Source organism: Hyperolius riggenbachi, chromosome 4, assembly GCF_040937935.1.
Source record: "Hyperolius riggenbachi isolate aHypRig1 chromosome 4, aHypRig1.pri, whole genome shotgun sequence".
NCBI classification, from domain to species: Eukaryota; Metazoa; Chordata; class Amphibia; order Anura; family Hyperoliidae; genus Hyperolius; species Hyperolius riggenbachi.
The window spans coordinates 307,736,455-307,756,939 of NC_090649.1; positions in this window are offsets into that span (position 1 = coordinate 307,736,455).

Below are 20,485 nucleotides of genomic sequence, written 5' to 3' on the forward strand. Positions count from 1 at the left end.
TGTTTAAAAGGAAATAGACATGGCAGCCACCATATCCTTCTCTTTACAGTTGTCCTTTAACCAGCATCTGAGTTGCTTCATTTAAAATTCATTGGGCCCGATTCACAAAAGCTTTTCACCTGTTTTCCTCGGTTTTTACCTCATCTATGTTTCATATATAAGCTGCCAAAAAGCAAAAATATAATTAAAGGACAACCAAGGTGACATGTGACATGATGAGATAGACATGTGTATGTACAGTGCCAAGCACACAAAACTAGGCTGTGTTCCTATTTTTTTCCTCTGCCTGAAAAAGTTAAACATCAGGCATGTACAGTAAGTGACAGCTTTTGCCCTGGTCAGGACTGAGTTGGACTGGGTCAGACTATAGCATAACCCTCACTGTTAAGTAATTATAGCCATAAAACACTTTCCTGTCAGTAAATGGCTTCTGAGAGAGCAGGAAAGAGATAAAAATGGTCAATAATGTATACATTTTAGCTCTGGCATACTTCAATAAAGGTGTCATTGACCAGAGACAGTGAAACAGTAAAAACTTAAAAACTAGGTTTAAATATAAAATAAAACTGTGGGATCTAAAAAAAAAGTCCTTTTTAGGAGACTGAGGATAGATACAATTATTTTTCTCATCAGCTTGTTTTCACCTCGGATGTCCTTTAAGGTAAGAAAAGTAATATTTAAATGAGGTTAATCAGGAACAACTTACTTTGCGTGATTATTTTGATTGTAAATGTGTTGAAAGGTAACAGGAAAAAAAGGCGCATATGGCTAATGGACTAAAAGGGTGCACCATAGGCTCCAATGCAAAATATCGGAAGAAATTAGGGCGCCTGTTAAATAGCGGTTGCCGGCAGGCGCGGAGCTAGGGGGGGGGGGGGGGGTCGGAGTAGGTCAAGTGCCCCCTAAGGGCGCCCAGCTGAGCTGATTTTTTTGTTTTTGTTTATCTTTCTCTGCGGAGGGGAGCAGCGCAGAGAAGAGAAGAGGGAGAGCTATGCGGACGGTGGAGAAGGGGGCCATCCCCCCCCCTTCTCTCACCTTAGGGCTCTCCCTCCCTCGCTGTCCCCTCCGTTATTGTCCGGGTGTCTGGCGCAGCGGGCGGGACTTACCTCCGTCTCGCTCCAGCACCGGCCGGAAGTTCGGGTCCCGCAGCCGCTGCTCTGGTCTGGACTAGACCAGAGTAGCGGCAGATCCATCCGCGCTGCGACGTGACGGAGGTAAGTTCCGCCCGCCGCTGCCAGCACCCGGACATCAATGGAGGGGACAGCGAGGGAGGGAGAGCAGCTCTCCCTCTTCTCTGCGCTGCTCCCCTCCTGCTGGGGAGCCAGGGAGGGAGACACCGGGCTACCTACTCTGGGCACATATACCCCTGGCTACATATACTGGGCATACATACCCCCTGGCTACATTTACTGGGCATACATACCCCCTGGCTACATTTACTGGGCATACATACCCCTGGCTACATTTACTGGGCATATATACCCCCTGGCTACATTTACTGGGCATATATACCCCCTGACTACATTTACTGGGCATATATACCCCCCTGACTACATTTACTGGGCATATATACCCCCCTGACTACATTTACTGGGCATATATACCCCCCTGACTACATTTACTGGGCATATATACCCCCCTGACTACATTTACTGGGCATATATACCCCCCTGACTACATTTACTGGGCATATATACCCCCCTGACTACATTTACTGGGCATATATACCCCCCTGACTACATTTACTGGGCATATATACCCCCCTGACTACATATACTGGGCATATATACCCCCTGGCTACATATACTGGGCATATATACCCCCTGGCTACATATACTGGGCATATATACCCCCTGGCTACATATACTGGGCATATATACCCCCTGGCTACATATACTGGGCATATATACCCCCTGGCTACATATACTGGGCATATATACCCCTGGCTACATATACTGGGCATATATACCCCCTGGCTACATATACTGGGCATATATACCCCCTGGCTACATATACTCGGCATATATACCCCTGCCTACATATACTCGGCATATATACCCCTGGCTACATATACTGGGCATATATACCCCTGGCTACATATACTGGGCATATATACCCCCTGGCTACATATACTGGGCATATATACCCCCTGGCTACATATACTGGGCATATATACCCCCTGGCTACATATACTGGGCATATATACCCCCTGGCTACATGGACTGGGCATATATACCCCCTGGCTACATATACTGGGCATATATACCCCTGGCTACATATACTGGGCATATATACCCCCTGGCTACATATACTGGGCATATATACCCCCTGGCTACATATACTGGGCATATATACCCCTGACTACATATACTGGGCATATATACCCCTGGCTACATATACTGGGCATATATACCCCTGGCTACACATACTGGGCATATATACGCCTGGCTACATATACTGGGCATATATACCCCTGGCTACATATACTGGGCATATATACCCCTGGCTACATATACTGGGCATATATACCCCCTGGCTACATGACTGGGCATATATACCCCCTGGCTACATATACTGGGCATATATACCCCTGGCTACATATACTGGGCATATATACCCCTGGCTACATATACTGGGCATATATACCCCCTGACTACATATACTGGGCATATATACCCCTGCCTACATATACTGGGCATATATACCCCTGCCTACATATACTGGGCATATATACCCCCTGCCTACATATACTGGGCATATATACCCCCTGCCTACATATACTCGGCATATATACCCCCTGGCTACATATACTCGGCATATATACCCCCTGGCTACATATACTGGGCATATATACCCCCTGGCTACATATACTGGGCATATATACCCCCTGACTACATATACTGGGCATATATACCCCTGGCTACATATACTGGGCATATATACCCCTGCCTACATATACTGGACATATATACCCCTGACTACATATACTGAGCATATATACCCCTGACTACATATACTGGGCATATATACCCCCTGACTACATATACCCCTGCCTACATATACTGGGCATATATACCCCCGACTACATATACTGGGCATATATACCCCCTAACTACATATACTGGGCATATATACCCCTGGCTACATATACTGGGCATATATACCCCTGGCTACATATACTGGGCACATATACGCCTGACTATATATACTGGGCACATATTATTCTCCTGGCTACATATACTGGGCATATATACCCCTGGCTACATATACTGGGCACACATACCCCTGCCTACATATACTGAGCACATATACCCCTGGCTCCCTGTTCTGTGGACATCTCTACCCCTGGCTACCTGTTCTGGGGACATCTATACCGCTGGCCACCTATTCTGGGGACATCTATACTGCTGGCCACCTATTCTGGGGACAACTATAGACCTGGGGCTACCTATTTTTGGGGAACCACGTCAGATTGAGTGTATTTTGGAGAACTGCTGCCAGGTGAGAGGTGTCTACCATATTAAGGGGGCATTCTACCTATTTATGTGAAATGCTGTCTAATTATGTGACTCATGACTGCTGAATTTGTCTTGTTGGGGGCCTCATGGTTACTGAATTTGTCTTGTTGGGGGCCTCATGATTTGTTGGGGGCCTCAAGATCGCTGAATTTGTCTTGTTGGGGGCCTCATGATTGCTGAATTTGTCTTGTTGGGGGCCTCATGATTGCTAAATTTGTCTTGTTGGGGGCCTCATGATTGCCGAGTTGGTTTTTTTGGGGGCCTCATGATTGCTGAATTTGTCTTGATGGGGGGGGGGGCTCATGATTGCTGAATTTGTCTTGGAACATGCTGGAAGGTACATACTGAGGGAGGGTGGGTGAGCATGAGCCTGCTAACCTCCATATACATTTGGCTCCACCCATAACCACGCCCACATTTATTATGTGACCACGCCCCTTTTTGGCGCACCTTGATCTTGGGGGGCACATTAATAGTCTTTGTCCCCAGGCGCTGAAAACCCTAGCTACGCCTCTGGTTGCCGGGACCGAGTAATCAAAATGTTTTGTTTACAAAATACGTTTTGTAAAAAATATCGTTTCTAAATTTGTTTTGACTATCAGTTTAACTTATTTTAGCATTTTAAAATTCGTTTTTAGAAGTACAATGTGTAAATTATCGTTTTGAAGATATTAGCTTACAAATATATCGCTCTTTGAATCAACCTTGTTTTTGGAATTACAATGCATAAATTATAGTTTTCACATTTCTAATCGAATATATTGTTTTTTATATTAACGATATTTTAAGGTGTTTTTTTTAATGCATACATTATTGTTAGGCTATTTATTCTATTACAAATATGTAGCTTTTTGATTTTTTTTTTATATTACCGTTATTTTAAGATTTTTATTGTAAAGCTTTTTATACTATTAGAAATATATATCTTTTTACATTCATGTTATTTTCAGCAAAGTAGGTGGATGTTTAGGGATAGGCACCAAAACAGAGTGTCACCACGCACTGGAACATGGGCGTGGTCATGATGAGTCATGGGCAGACTTTAAAATAAAAAAATACAAAATAAGTTGCGGTTTTATTCACAGACATTAGGTCTGACCAGATACATTTTAGATAAAATAATCAAGTAGTTACATGCCTCATGATAATTCATCAAGTAGTCAAATGGAAGCAGATTTCCCGACAAAATGCAATCAGATTGGCGACAGATATCCCCACAAAATGAAAATAGATTGGCGGCAGATATCCCCACAAAATACAATCAGATTGGCGGCAGATATCCCCACAAAGGCAGGTCCCCAGTTAGTGGGGGCCCCAGAGCTGAGGAGGGGGGCACAGCACAGGAAGTGGGGAAATTGTGCACAGAGCAGCGGGGAGGGGGGGGGGGGGAAGCCTCCCCCCTCCCTCACCTAGGAGACCCCCCCTTCCGCGCTCCCCCCTCCAAACTTGCAGCCAGCCAGCGGCAGCAGCAGCAGGGAATCACTTACCGCAATGATCAGATCCATAGCTCTGCGTGCCGCTGGCTGGTCTCCTGCACTGTACTGACCAATCACGCTCTCACAGGAAGTACTGCGAGAGCGTGATAGGTCAGTGCAGTGCAGGAGACCAGACCAGCCAGCGGCACGCAGAGCTATGGATCTCACGCCGGTAAGCTGGCTGGCTGCAATTTTCCATTGGATAGGAAAGTTGATACAGACATTAAAAAAGCTTTTCTAGCGGCAGGTGCAGCCTGTAGGCCAGCAGTAGCACTAACTTCCCTTGCTAAAGCAATTAGAGTATGGGTAGATAATATTGAGATGGCTCTAAATTCAGATACGGACAAGCAAGATATTGTCAAAGCTCTTGATGAATTAAAATTGTCTAGTGACTTCATAGGTGAAACTGCAATAGACACCATCAGATTGTCAGCAAGGTCAATGTTGTATAATGTTACAGCAAAAAGAGCACTTTGGCAAAAACCTTGGTCAGCAGACCAATCATCTAGTAATAATTGGTGTAAAATACCCTTTGATGGGAAACATCTCTTCGGATCTGAAATGGACAATGCTATAGCAAAAGTGACAGGGGGTAAATTAGGCCTTTTACCCCAGGATAGAAATTCAAAGCCTTTTCGTCAACAGCCAAGTAGAAGGCAGTCTTCTAATAGATTCCAACAGGCACGTTCATACAAACCGGGAAAAAAATTTGGCAAAATTGGATGGGCACGCAGTCGTCTTTTCTTAAATCCGGAAAGTCAAAATCTACACCTGGTTCAAACCATAATCCGAAGCCGTCCTGAAGGTGCGACTGCCCAGATTGTTCAGGTAGGAGCAAGATTGCGTTCCTTCTGGACTGTTTGGGTGGAAGCGGTCGAAGACTGTTGGGTTATAAAGACACTGAAAAAAGGGCATTCCTGGAAGTTCCAAAAAAATCGCCTCCGAAGTCAAAGTTTGTGGAAACGAAATGACCCCAGAACAACCGGAAGTGTCAAATTCTGTTGGACTATGTCAATTACCTGGCACAAAACAATGCAATAATTCCAGTCCCACCTCAAAAACAATTTCTAGGGGTATATTCTCCTTTATTCTTGGTCCCAAAGTCCACAGGAGGTTGGCGACCTGTTCTGGACCTAAAGTTTCTGAACAGTCACATAAAAGTACGTCATTTCAGGATGGAGAAAATGTGTATAGTACCTCAGTGCAAAAAAGGGTGTGGAACTTGCCCCGGGCTATGCAAGCCCACTCGAGATGTAAGCAGATGACAGTACAGTACCTTAATAGAGGTTACATCTAGCTGCCCAAATACTTGCTGTAATCCCGATCTCTGTATTTCAAGTAATCCCGGTATCACAGCGGCGGGGGATAAGAGCTCGCTCGCTCTACCACCTCTTGTTTCCGGTCCGTCAAGCCCAACTGCCAGTAGGGTGCGTGCTGCACTGCAATGTAGTTCCGTGTGCCAATAAAATTGCACCGGACAGCCTAAAAAAGAAATAGGCAACATATAGTGCAGAGAGTAGCGAAATGAATGGCCACCACTTAGGAATCACTTACTAGAAGCAAGAGAGAAATTCTTCTTCGAGTTCCCAGCCACAATACCTCCCCCTATGCTGCTATTGCGGCCTTCCTTGCCGCAATGGCAGCATAGGGGGCGATATTGTGGCTGGGAACACGAAGAATCACTCGCGTTCCCAGCCTGACGGCCGTGACAGCGGCACCAGTAGGGGCCGCCGGCGGGGACAGGAAGATCGGAGGGACACGGCGAGGGCACCGATCAGCTGCAGGGGGCTGAGGAAAGCCCCAGGTGATTTCAGACCTAAGGTTCACTTTAAAGTTTGCAATGAACAACGAGCATTGGCAGTTCCAAAGTCTACCTTTTGGCCTGTCCACAGCACCAAGGACGTTCACGAAAGTGCTTCTACCAGTGATTGCCGCTCTAAGACAGAAAGGACTGAGGGTATTTCATTACCTAGACGATATTCTGCTCGTCAATCAAGATCCTTCAGTTCTTCTAGAACATCAGAAGTTGTTGTTAACAGAGCTTCAAAGATTGGGCTGGGTGATCAATTTCCAAAAGAGCCAGTTGATACCATCACAAGATATGATTCCTAGGAGCCAGGTTTATCACCTATCAAAACAAAAATTGTTTACCATGTCAGAAACTGGTAGCAATTCAGCAGAAAGTCAGAATTGTTCTATCCCGGCCTTCCTTGACAACCAGAGAGTGTCCGAGTCTGCTGAGAACATTCTAATCGGCAATTCCGATGGTGAGGTGGGCACACTGGCATCTGAGAACTTTCCAAATCTTTTTTCTGTACTTCTGGAACAAGAGCAATATGAGACAGGTTTTTCTTGCCACCCAAAGTAAAAAACTCTCTTCTTTGGTGGACCGAGGAAAAAAACGTAAGGTCAAGTCATCAGATCTAGCCAGAGTTACCGATTGTAGGGACATCGAATGCGAGCCTCATAGGGTGGGGAGCCCATTGCGAAAACAGTTGTGTTCAGCAGAATTGGAGGGTTTCACCAGTTCAGGAAACCTCCAACATTCTAAAACTAAGAGCAGACTATCTAGCCTTGAAAGCATTCCATCATGATTGTGGGGAAATCTGTATTACTTCAGATAGACAACATCTCGGCAGTATCATACATAAGACAAGGAGGGACAAGGAGTCGTGCGCTTCTACAAGAGACTACTCATGTGATGTCCTGGGCCCAGAAGCATTTAAGCTCATCTAATGGCAATTCATCTTCCGGGGTCACAGAATATTCTGGCAGACCAGCTGAGCAGAGAATTCACCAGTCCCCACGAGTGGTGTCTGAACAACAACGTTTTTAAAATGATTGTGCAACAATGGGGTCTTCCCCAAATACACCTTTGTGCCTCGATGGAGAACACGAAAGTTCTGAAGTTTTTCTCATGCTATTACCATCCAGCAGCAGTGGGTACGGACTGTCTCACGATGCCCTGGGAGTTCAGTCTGGGATATGCTTTTCCCCCATTCCCTCTAGTGTTGAGGCCGCTTCAGAGACTCAGGTCGGAGCGGTGCACGATCATCCTTATAGTGCCATACTGGCCTCGGAGACCGTGGTTTACTCTACTATTGGAAAGGAGTATAGAAGATCCGATCAAGCTGCTATACTAAATCTGCTATACCAGGGGGATATGCTGTATCCGAATGTGTCCAATCTCAGTTTGATGGCATGGAGGTTAAGAAGCAAAAGTTCTTACCTTTAGGTTGTTCAGCAGATGTTATTTCCACTCTGTTAAAGGCTAGGAAAATATCCACAAACGCAACCTACCATAGAATATGGGGAAAGTTCAACTTTGCAGCAGTCAATAAGTTTGATATGCTAACTTCTAAAGTTCAAGATATACTCAGTTTTCTTCAAACAGTGGTCGACATGAATCTAAGCCTGTCAGCAAGAAGGTTCAAGTTTCTGCCCTATCTGCACTAACTAGTCATAAAGGGGCACTGAATCCGTTAATCATACAATTCATTCAGGAGGTGCAGAAAATAAGACCCCAAGGAACCCCTTTTTCCCACTATGGGACTTGTGTGTGATACTGGAAGTTTTGTCAAAACTTCCTTTTCATCCGATTGAGTCAGTTTCTCTCTGGAACATTACTTTGAAGACTATTTTTCTGGTGGCTATCTCCTCGGCTAAGAGGGTCACAGATCTACAAGCGTTGGGTTGTTCTGAAAACCTGCTGCAATTCTTCCCGGACAGAGTAGTTACCAGGCCTGTCCTGCAACATATTCTGAAAGTGGCTTCTTCATATCACATAAATCAGATGACTTTACCAACCTACATGTCAGAACAAGAATATCATCCATTAGATGAGGGAAGAAGTATTAAGGCATATTTGGACAATACTGTTACCTTCAGATCTTCAGACAGATGGTTTGTAAACATTCAAGGTCCTAGCAAAGGTAATCCGGCTACGGCCAGAACTTTAGCTAACTGGTTGGTTAAAATCATTCAGTTCATGCTCATTCAACAAGGGGCATGGCAGCTTCATGGGCCTACTTTTCTATGGACACTATCTGTAAAGCAGCCAGTTGGTCCTCTCCACATACCTTCCTAAAACATCATCATCTGAATCCTGCATCTCTCACTTCTCTTAAGTTTGGAGAGGCTGTTTTATCTACATGTAAGAAATAAATTGTGTGTTTATGCATTTTCCCCCCTTCTCTGTCTGATTTTGTATATCCCATCTGTATGCCGACATCTCTGTCCAGGAAACAGGAAAATGTAATCCTTACCTTCCGGTATTTTCCTTTCCTGGAACAGAAGCTGGCAGCATACAAGACCCAACCTCTGGTCCATTTGAGGACTGATTTTCATGAGAATGGCTGGGGGGTTGGGGCATCCTTTTAATTTATAAATTTACTGTCAGGGGGCAGGGCCTAACCCATCTGTATGCCGCCATCTTCTGTTTCAGGAAAGGAAAATTACCGGAACGTAAGTATTCAATTTTCCTGTTTCAGTTGGGAGGCTTTACTGTGCGCTTGCTGAGTAGTTCAGTTTCCTGTCTGCTATCCGCCAGTGCAATTTAAATGCAGCTGAATTTGCAGTGGTAGTACCATGCACGCATGTCAATTGTGACACACGGTGGTGTTACCCCAGCACCGGAGGACTGCGACACATCGAATCTGTGCACAGGGCGTGTTCATGCAGCAGAACGTGGCTGTGGTCATGGGTGGGGCCAAATATACATGACCTTAGCAGTGGTGTAAAAGGTCTGCCGGGGCAGTTTGAGCTCTGCCGTAGTATATTCCCCCAAAATAGATGTAATCTGATAGCATTTCACCAAAAATACACGTAATCTGGCAGACATTCCTCCAAAATACAGATATGGCAGTGGTTCCCCCAAAATAGACAATCTGGCAGCAGCAGTTCCCCCAACATACACAATTTGGAAGCAGTTTCCCAAAATAAGCATAATCTGATAAACGCGTTATCAGCCGCCAGCAATTAGCTGGAAGCAAATTAGGTCTTACCCCAGCGTCAATGGCGGCCTGTAGGAGGCATAGTAATTAACACCGCCGCAAATTTTGCAGGACACATGGCCGATTCCATAGAGATTTTGTTCTGAAAACTATCGGGAATCGGCCTGCAGTGTATGGACAGCCAACAGCTCTCTCTCTGATCAGATTCAATCAGAGAGAGATCTGTAATTTGGTCGATCTGCCCATACATCCCTAGATGCATGGGCACCTTAACCTTCCTGGCAGCGCCGAGGGGTGGATCGGGACTCCCAATGACGTCACGACGTCGCTGACGTCATCCCGCTCCATCGCCATGGCGACAGGGGAAGCCCTCCAGGAAATCCCGTTCTTTGAACAGGATTTCCTGATCGGAGATCGCCGAAGGCGATTGAAGCAGGCGGGGGGATGCTGCTGAGCAGCGGCTATCATGTAGCGAGCCCTGGGCTCGCTACATGATTTAAAAAAAAAAAAAAAAACTGCTGCGCTGCCTCCTGGTGGAATTTTTCATACCGCCAGGAGGGTTAACATTTTACATCATTGGTCAGCAAGGTTAGAATGACACTAACGTTATTTAGGCAAGTATGTAGGACAGAATATTGACAAGGAAAGTTTACGTCATGCTTGTTCTAACCATAAGTGTATTCACTTTTTCATATTTTCCAGTGCAACTAAATCATCTACACCTGTATCTCGTAGCTTTGTGTGGTTTTCTCTTATACTGTAGTGCCCTCTTGTGGAGTCTTAGGGGGTATTGCTCAAAACAAGAACTAGTTTTGAAGAGACTCTGAAGCGACTAAAATTTGCTATTTTTACTTGGTAGTTTGCTTCAGTAGTCTCAGTAGATGTAAAACACTGCATCCCTGCACCAAAACGAGGGGTTTATACCCCCCAAATCCCGGGGGAAAAACATTCACGACGTTCATGGTCGTGTATTTTGTTGCCCAGGGAGGCAGAGCTTTGAACTGTAGCTCTGCCTCTACTGATGTCAATCGCCATGTGGATCGCCACCTCTCCCGCCCCTCTCTGTGAAGGAAGATTGAGAGGGGCTGGGAGAGGCGAAGATCCGCGGCGAATTACTTCAGTAGAGGCACAGCTACAGCAGAAATCTGTGCCTCTTTCAGGAAGCGCTCCAAATTTCCCCTGGGAAATTGGGGGGTCTAAAGCCCTCGTTTTGCTGCGGGGATGCGGCGGTTTACCTCTACTGAAGCTAACTATGATGTAAAAATAGCAATTTTTCGTCACTTCATCCTTTCTTTAAAGCACCACACATTTACAGCTAGTAAAAAAAATGTTAAAAATAAAGTAAAAATATCACTTTGCAGGAAGTTATTAAGCTGTGGTGTGATTTTCAAAGTTCTGATACATTCTCTTAAAATGTCAGCAATATTGCCATTCGATGCCAAGTACACCAAATTCTTTCATTTTTTTAAAAATCTGGTTGAGGCCTCTTGCACACTACATTCAATTTAGATTTTTTTATACAATCTGGATTTTTTATTCCAATTAAAAAAAAAGTATGTTTTTTTGTATATCCAAAAAAAAATAATAAAAAAAATGAAATTGCATGTAGTGTGCAAGAGGCATTAAAGCTTAAAGAGAATCTGTACTGTGAAAATCTTAAATAAATAAAACGTACCAGCCTATTTGTTGTCTTCTAGCCGCCTCTGTGACATTTTCGCCGTTCCCCGCTGCTTTCTTGGTTTATTAATTGTTTTTGTAAACAATGAAGATAGCCGCCAAACAGGAAATACATCATCAGAGCAGGTGCCTGTTTGCAGAGGTTCCTCTCAAACATGACTTGCCTGCTGGAATGTTACGCTCACTTGCCTTAGCTGCTTGTCTGGTCTTTGAACTGATCTTTCTGCACTCAGTCACAGCTCTGAGGCAGACATGTTGCTTGTTAGCAGAGACCTTGCCTGTGACTCATACACACACTACACAGGAGAGCACGGGGAGGGGGGGGTTGGGGGCATGCAAAACTTCTCCCTATTACAGCAGAGGCAGCGCATTCCTCTCTGGGTCGACAAAGCTTGACAAAGAAAAGATTAGATATATTACAGAGACAGTGCAACTAGAAAAGGCTGCAGTAATCCAGACCACATTAGAACAGGTATAGGAACTTGTAATAACAACAGAGGCGCCAACAGGATAAAAGGAGAACCGTATTTAAAAACAATAAAACAAGGGGGCAAGGGTGGACTTACCTCCCCAATATTCAAAACACAACCACTGTGATCAAATTGCAAAAAACATTTAATCTATACTCCAAGATTAACAGTTGCAACACGTTTCACAGGTCTCAAGCCCGCTTCCTCAGGCAAAAATACAAAACAAGGAGCAGCTGTAACAAACAGAAATAAAAACACGTACAATAAAAATCGCAATGATTTCAAGATAAAAAGAGAAACAAAATAGAAAATGATGACAAACATAATTGCAAATGTATGCCTGTCAATCAAATGCACAGATCCGGCTTAAGTGTAAACTGAACATCATATAGGTGTATACCATATAAAAAGAAAAGGGCATATATTCAAACATACACTAAATGTACCCATCCCATTTGACAGGGAAAAGGATTTTAGTTGGTGTCTTGTTATTACCTTATTGCCTTCCCTTATCAAATTCTACGTGTACTTATTAACCCCCTGGTATATAAGGATCCCGGAGGTGTTAGTGTTAACCTCATATAGAAACCTCAGTGTTACCCCATATAATAGAAGGTCTCTATCTGATATACTCTTCAGCCATTCTCCCAATGTGGAGCTGGCGGGAGATTCGTGCGGGGGGGGGCGTGGTCAACGTGAGGTAATCGGGGAGAGTCCGTACTACTGGAACATAGTGTATTGGTCCATGCGGCAAAGCGGAAGTGCGTCACAATAAGGGCACACTATCCGCCGCCGCCATAAGCAGAAAGGGCATGGTTCCATGTGGAAGTACCGCTATGGCTTCCAATTGGGCGGGGGGTAATACGTGGTTAAGCGGAAGTGTGTCATCGAAAGGCACACTTCCCGCAGCTGCCATGTTTTAAAAGGGCTAGATCTATGCTGGGGACGTAAATCCCCTACATACTGTGCATGGCAATTCATATTGTAAATTATAACTTATAGGATAGGAACTTATAGGATAGAAGATATACGGCTGAAATTTTTGTTACAGTCTCTTTAAAGAGACTCTGTAACAAAAATTTTCAGCCTCATTTTTTCTATCCTATAAGTTCCTATACCTGTTGTAATGTGGTCTGGATTACTGCAGCCTTTTCTAGTTGCACTGTCTCTGTAATATATCTAATCTTTTCTTTGTCAAGCTTTGTCGACCCAGGGAGGAAGGAGCTGCCTCTGCTGTGATAGGGAGAAGTTATGCACACCCCCTCCAGGCTCTGTGTGTTGCTTTGTTTATTGCAGTTTGTGAGGCTGGAGCTGCTGCCTGTCACATGCAAACTGTGACTAATCCCAGGCTGGAGTGCAAATAATTCTCCTTTGTAACCTCTTGTAATAAAAACTTGTAGTATACTGTAACATGATTGTGTGTGTGTGTGTGTGTGTGTGTGTGTGTGTGTGTGTGTGTGTGTGTGTGTGTGTGTGTGTGTGTGTGTGTGTGTGTGTGTGTGTGTGTGTATGTATGTATGTATGTATGTATGTATGTATGTATATATATATATATATATATATATATATATATATATATATACACATATATATACACACATACATACATACACATATATATATACACACACACACACACACACACATTACTTCCTGGTTGGTGGCCATGCTTTTTGTTTGTAAACACTATCTAGAACTGCTGATTAAAAGCCAGGATATGGGCGGGGAGCGGCAGATACAACATATAGGGATCCGGGAGATCACAGTGACTCAATTGGTATGTTTTTTACTGTACAAAATCGGACAGTACCGATTCTCTTTAAAGTCACTGGCTACTGTGACCAAAAAAAAGTCTGCATTCAATCGTAGATAAACACATATTGTGTGGAAATGCAGGTTTTCTTTTCCCCAGGAATTGTGTGCGGTTCTTGCAGACACAAGTGTGATCCCTCCCCAAGTTGATTTGGTGAATAGTGTTGGACTTTCACTCTCACCTCATACCTTTTTCAGCCCAGAGAAAGGTTTGTTTGTTTGTTTATTAGGCGTTTATATGAGGTTAGCTCATTTTTAGGTCCTATGGGTAAAACGTTATGACTAAATAAGCCTGATTGTACATGTGACATAACTATATTTGCCATGTCATCATAATGTAATCTTTCTATGCCTTAGCAATTCCTAATTTGACTTTACAAAACTGATCATCAAAAAAAAAAAAAAAAAAAAATTTAAATACAATAATAAATACTAAGATATCAAAATACTAAGATATTTTATATACAAATGTACAATATACAAAAGGCAAAAAAAGGATTTGATTTTCACCAAAAAGTGTCACATAAGCATACATTGCCAAAATGTACTGTATCCCCAAAATATATGCACTGATGTACATTGCATTAAATAGTACTAACAGTAGCTGCACATTTTTTAGTGAATAGAAAACTGGATGAAATGACCACTTTACCACCGCAGGTGCGGACATCTACGCCCCTTTTTCCACCCCTTCCCCACCAGGGGCGTAGATATCCGCACCTCGCGCTCCCGCACGCCGACCGGCCGCTCGCCCGGAGATCAATGAACGGGAAAAACCGTTCCTGTTCGTTGATCTAAGCCCCCCAGCAATGATCGGCTGCTTCTATGAGCAGCAGCGCGATCACTGTGAAAAAAAAATAAAAAAAAAAAGTTTCCCAGCCTCACTGAACTTCCTGTAAGTGCTTACAGGTCGCATAAACAAAAAAGTACTGTGGCCATCTTGTGGCCAAATAGTAAAACTACACCCAAAAGCATTTTTCATATACAAATACATTGTTTTACACTATAAATTAACTCATTACCTCCCACACTCCCCCAATTTTTTGTCATAAAAAACAAAAAAAAAAAACAACCACAAAAAAGAAAACATAAATAGTTACCTTAGGGACTGAACACTTTAAATATTTATGTCAAAAGGGTATAACACAATAAACTATGGGCTTGTAATTAGGGATGGACGCAAAACTGAAAAAAATGCACTTTTATTTCCAAATAAAATATTGGCGCCAAACATTGTGATAGGGTCATAATTTAAACTGTGTAATAACCGCGACAAATGGGCAAATATATTTCATGGATTTTAATTACAGTAGCATGCATTATTTAAAAGCTATATTGGCCGAAAACTGAAAAATAATGATTTTTTCCCACATTTTTTCCTATTTTCCCATTAAAACACATTTAGAATAAAATAATTCTTGGCATAATGTCCCACCTAAAGAAAGCCTAATTGGTGGCGAAAAAAACAAGATATAGTTCATTTCATTGCGATAAGTAATAATAAAGTTATAGATGAATTAATGGAAGGAGCGCTGAAAGGTGAAAATTGCTCTGGTGTTTCAGGGGTAAAACCCCTCAGTGGTGAAGTGGTTAAAATGCTTGCTATGGATTTTTATATTAAACCTTAAGAATTACTGTAAGTTTTGGAATAATCAAACAGAGAATAAGGAAGTGCAAGCAATTTATTTGACTGCAGGCAACCAAACCCTGGAAAACAGAAACAACAGAGCACAAAACAAAAATGCAAGACAGGTAAAAGGTACATTTTATGGCTTTAGCTTTAAAACTATGTACAAAAGATTTCTATATACATAACATTTCATGCTATAAATGGTAAAATGTAGAAGATTTTTAGGGCTTACGTACAGGTGTTTGTTTTGGGTCTGTTTTTTGAGTGATGCTGACCAATTGAAAATATTGATCAAACAGGATGGAAGATCTAGGTAGATTAGGGGCAGGGCAGAAACATCAGTAGAACGACCGCCTATAGCGCTGCAGTGCATCAAACCGTGCAACACTGTGGTTCAATCAATTCCCAATAAATTCCCTCTGTAATTATTTAAAAAAAAAAAAAAAGAGGGGTGTGGGGTAGGAATCGATTCTGTTCAGAGTGGAATCAATTGTTTGGCCACATTGGGTTGCAATCTATAAGTGTATGGCCAGCCTTATGCCACTTAAGTCCAGGGCTGTGGAGTCGGTACAAAAATCCACCGACTCAGACTCCTCAGTTTAGGATTCCACCGACTCCGACTCCTCTAATTTGCATATTACAATCTTGTTGAATGAAAGTATGTAACATGAAATTCATCTCTTAACTGCCAACACTTAGGAATTTTAAAAGACAACTGAAGTGAGAAGGATATGGAGACTGCCATATTTATTCCCTTTAGTCATAGACTAAAACTAGTCCTTGGTAAGAGTACTTGTAAAAGGTACAGGCCGGAACAAAGAACATCTATCAGGCCCTAGGCAATGTAAGTGTGGGTACATGTAAGAGTGATGTGCAGGTAGGTACTCTGCAGGGGAATAAGGAGATACTTCCTCTATTACACATTCTTCATGCACAATCTGAACCAGGTTTATGGGTGATAGACAACACCTCTGTGTTCAATGTGCACAACATTCTCAGTGGATTCCCTGCAGCTCTGTGGAGAGTGCATATGTCGAGTATAGTAATACTGTGTAACGAAGTAAACCTGAGACAGATGAAATTAAAGTTTTATACATACCTGGGGCTTCCTCCAGCCCCCTTCAGGCTAATCAGTCCCTCGCTGTCCTCCTCCGCCACCTGGATCTTCTGCTATGAGTCTAGGTACTTGAGCCAGTCTGGCGTAGTGCGCATGCACACACTCCACCGCCGGGAGCGTATTACACCTGCGCAGCACTGTTGCGCAGGTGCAGATCGCTCCTGGCTGTGGAAGCGGCATGCGGCCGGACTGCGCTGACTGGCTGAATTACCAGGACTCATAGCAGAAGATCCAGGTGGTGGAGGTGGACAGCGAGGGACTGATTAGCCTGAAGGGGGCTGGAAGAAGTCCAAGGTATGTATAAAACTTTTCTTTTCATCCTTCTCAGGTACCATTTAATTCGTAGTCACCAAACCAAATTTTAACATATCAAATTATTTGATTTCATGAGCAAAGAGTGCGTACATTTGCATATATCAGAATTAACGCAGAATTATTTCCATCTCATTGTCCATCTCTATTACTGACACGGCTACACATCAGGCTTTATACTTACAGCATAGATGTTATTTAGTATATATAAGAGATTCCTGTGTACACATCATATATACTGTACAGTCACAATCAGATGTGTATATCTGACTTTAAAAATACGGGGACTGCTTTATTGAAGCAGCACAAGTAACTAATTTTGATTAGTTTATTTAATTTTTGTGGACTAAGCACAGCTATTACTGTATGCATAAATTATTTATGATAACTATTACCTGAGAAATAGAACATTATATCATATTTTCTATTTTAATTACAGTTTAAATTCATTAGGAGTCGGAGGCGGTGCATTTTTTTCCGACTCCGACTCCAGGCACCCAAAATTACCCCGACTCCGACTCCACAGCCCTGCTTAAAGAGAATCTGTATTGTTAAAATCGCACAAAAGTAAACATACCAGTGCGTTAGGGGACATCTATTACCCTCTGACACAATTTCGCCGCTCCTCGCCGCATTAAAAGTGGTTAAAAACAGTTTTAAAAAGTTTGTTTATTAACAAACAAAATGGCCACCAAAACAGGAAGTAGGTTGATGTACAGTATGTCCACACATAGAAAATACATCCATACACAAGCAGGCTGTATACAGCATTCCTTTTAAATCTCAAGAGATCATTTGTGTGTTTATTTCCCCCTGTTCTCATGCACTGAAGTTTCAGGCTGCTCTTTTCTTCCTGCAAACAGCTTTGCCCTTGTCTGTAATTCTTCAGTATGTGAAAGCCCAGCCAGCTCAGAGGACGATTTATCCAGCTTGTAAAAGATAAGAGAGAAGCTGCTCTAATCCTAAATAACACACAGGCAGTGTGCAGAGAGGGGCCTAGAAGGGGGAGTTCATAGCAGAACCACAACACTGAAGAACTTGGCAGCCTTCCAGACACAGGCTGACAAGTCTGACAAGGGAAAGATACATTGATTTATTACAGAGACTGTGATAGCAGAAAGTGCTGCAGTAAGCCAGAACACATTAGAATAGCTTTTGGAACTTGTAGGATGATAAAAAACAGGATGCAATTTTTGTTACGGAGTCTCTTTAAGTCAATGGAGTCTCTGATGGCAGCAAAGAACGGCGGTACACAGAACACTGACTTGCATCTTGGCAACTGACTACTACTACTTATCTTAAAGTGATAAAAGAGCAAAGGTTGCAAATGGTTGCTGACTCGAACACCACCGTCCTCTATTAAAGGACAACTGTAGTGAGAAGTATATGGAGGCTGCCATATTTAATTCCTTTTAAGCAATACCAGTTACCTGACTATCCTGCTGTTTCTCTGCCTCTAATGCTTTTAGCCATACACCTTGAACAAGCATGCAGCAGATCAAGTGTTTCTGACATTGTCAGATCGGACACGATTAGCTGCATGCTTGTTTCTGGTGTGATTCAGATACCACTGCAGCCAAATAGATCAGCAGGGCTGCCAGGCAACTGGTATTGTTTAAAATGAATTTAATATGGCAGCCTCCATATACCGCTCGCTACATTTGTCGTTTAATGGCTGTTCTCCATTTCACTGAAGTGCCTAACACCATTTGAGAGTAGTAAAGAGGTGACCAGACTGATCAACTAAAATATATCAATTGGCATAGAAATACTGATCATAAGGAAGAATTATCTTTCAGAACACAAAAATTAAAAAAACAACAACAACAAAGCAATGATCATTTCAAGTGATCTAATCTTTTATAACTATAGACAGCTAAAGAGTGTCATTATTTCTGCTGAAATATTGGCATACCTTTCAAAATAGGCCCTTAAAGAGAACCCAAGGTGGCTTCCTCAGAATGCACACAGAGGCTGGGTCTGCCTATACTGCCCAACCTCTGTTGCCATCTCAATCCCCCAGGTCCCCCCCTGCGCTCTGCTATGCCCCATAAATCACAGCCACGCTGTCGACATGCAGCGGGCTGTGTTTACCAATCAGCGGGGAGGGAAGGGACGCGGGCGGGGACCGGAGCTAGGGGAGCTTCGAGAGTGCCACTTCAGAGGTAAACACAGCCCGCTGCGACACGCTGCGTGTCAACAACGCGGCTGTGATTTATGGGGGTAGCAGAGCGCAGAGGGGAACTTAGGGGTGGGGGATTGAGATAGCAACAGAGGCTGGGCAGTATAGGCAGACCCAGCACCTGTGTGCGGATTGCATTCTTAGGAAGCCAACTCGGGTTCTCTTTAAAGAGAACCGGAGATCAATAGAAATGAAAAATTCATACATACCTGGGGCTTCCTCCAGCCTAATCTGTCCCACGCCATCCTACTCCATTGCCTTGTTCCTTCGCTATGGCTCCCGGTAACTTTGGGAGTCTGGGGTTACTGCACATGTGTGCCAATCGATGGGAGCATTCTGCGCCTGCGCGATGCTCCTGGTTACAGGAGCACAACGGGGGAGCACGCACGTCCGCACTGCGCCATCTAGTCGAAGTTACCGTTAGGATTTCAGAGGATCCAGGAGATGGAGGAGGTCGGCGAGGGATCGACCAGGCCGAAGGTGGTTGGAGGAAGCCCCAGGTATGCAGGGCTGTGAAGTCGGTACAAAAATCATCAGATTTACAAAAGCTATGGATTTGGTTCAGAAACCAACCAACGTTCACTGCAACTTATTAGTGGATGCTGTTTAGTACTATAATTAAAGCCTAAATTTAAAGGGTCTTTGCATATATAGCTTTTGTTTATGGATACCGTTTTAGCCATATCAGTGCTTCCTGCTGCTGTACAGTATAGTTGTACTGGCCAGAACAGATGAACATGTTTATATTTTTCGCTTATAGACAAGACTTTTCTTCCACTTACTTTGCCCATGACAGCTAGAATACAGTAATATTTTCATATCAGATTTCATTACTAGCATAAAATACTGACAGATCTGTTAACATGCATGCAGGTACAACGAGGTGCATGAATGTTAAATATGCCGGCAGCTTAGACAAGGGATATACAGGATCATGTTAAAGAACATAGAAACATACATAAAAACATCAACCATACTAAGCACAAACATTTCACATATTATGGCATGTTATAGTGCAAAATAGTCTGTTACATTGCACAGAAAAAAAAATTCCAAGACAAAGAAAATAAGAATTCCTAATTCCAACCTCTCCCCAATACATAACTCTTTGTATCCCCAGGTTCTGCCTATGAGTGCCACATAGACAGAAGAGAGCTGCACTGAGTCTCTCAGTTGCTTATAACAGGATGCAGACGTTTCTATTATACTACAAGTAAAAACAGCATTAGATCCTGACAGCCCATGTTAATCAACAGGTTTTTAACATCTGCCCCTTCCTGGACACCATGTACATTCTTTTTAAATTACATTGCGTTGCTATGAACAAAGAGCACTTTTTT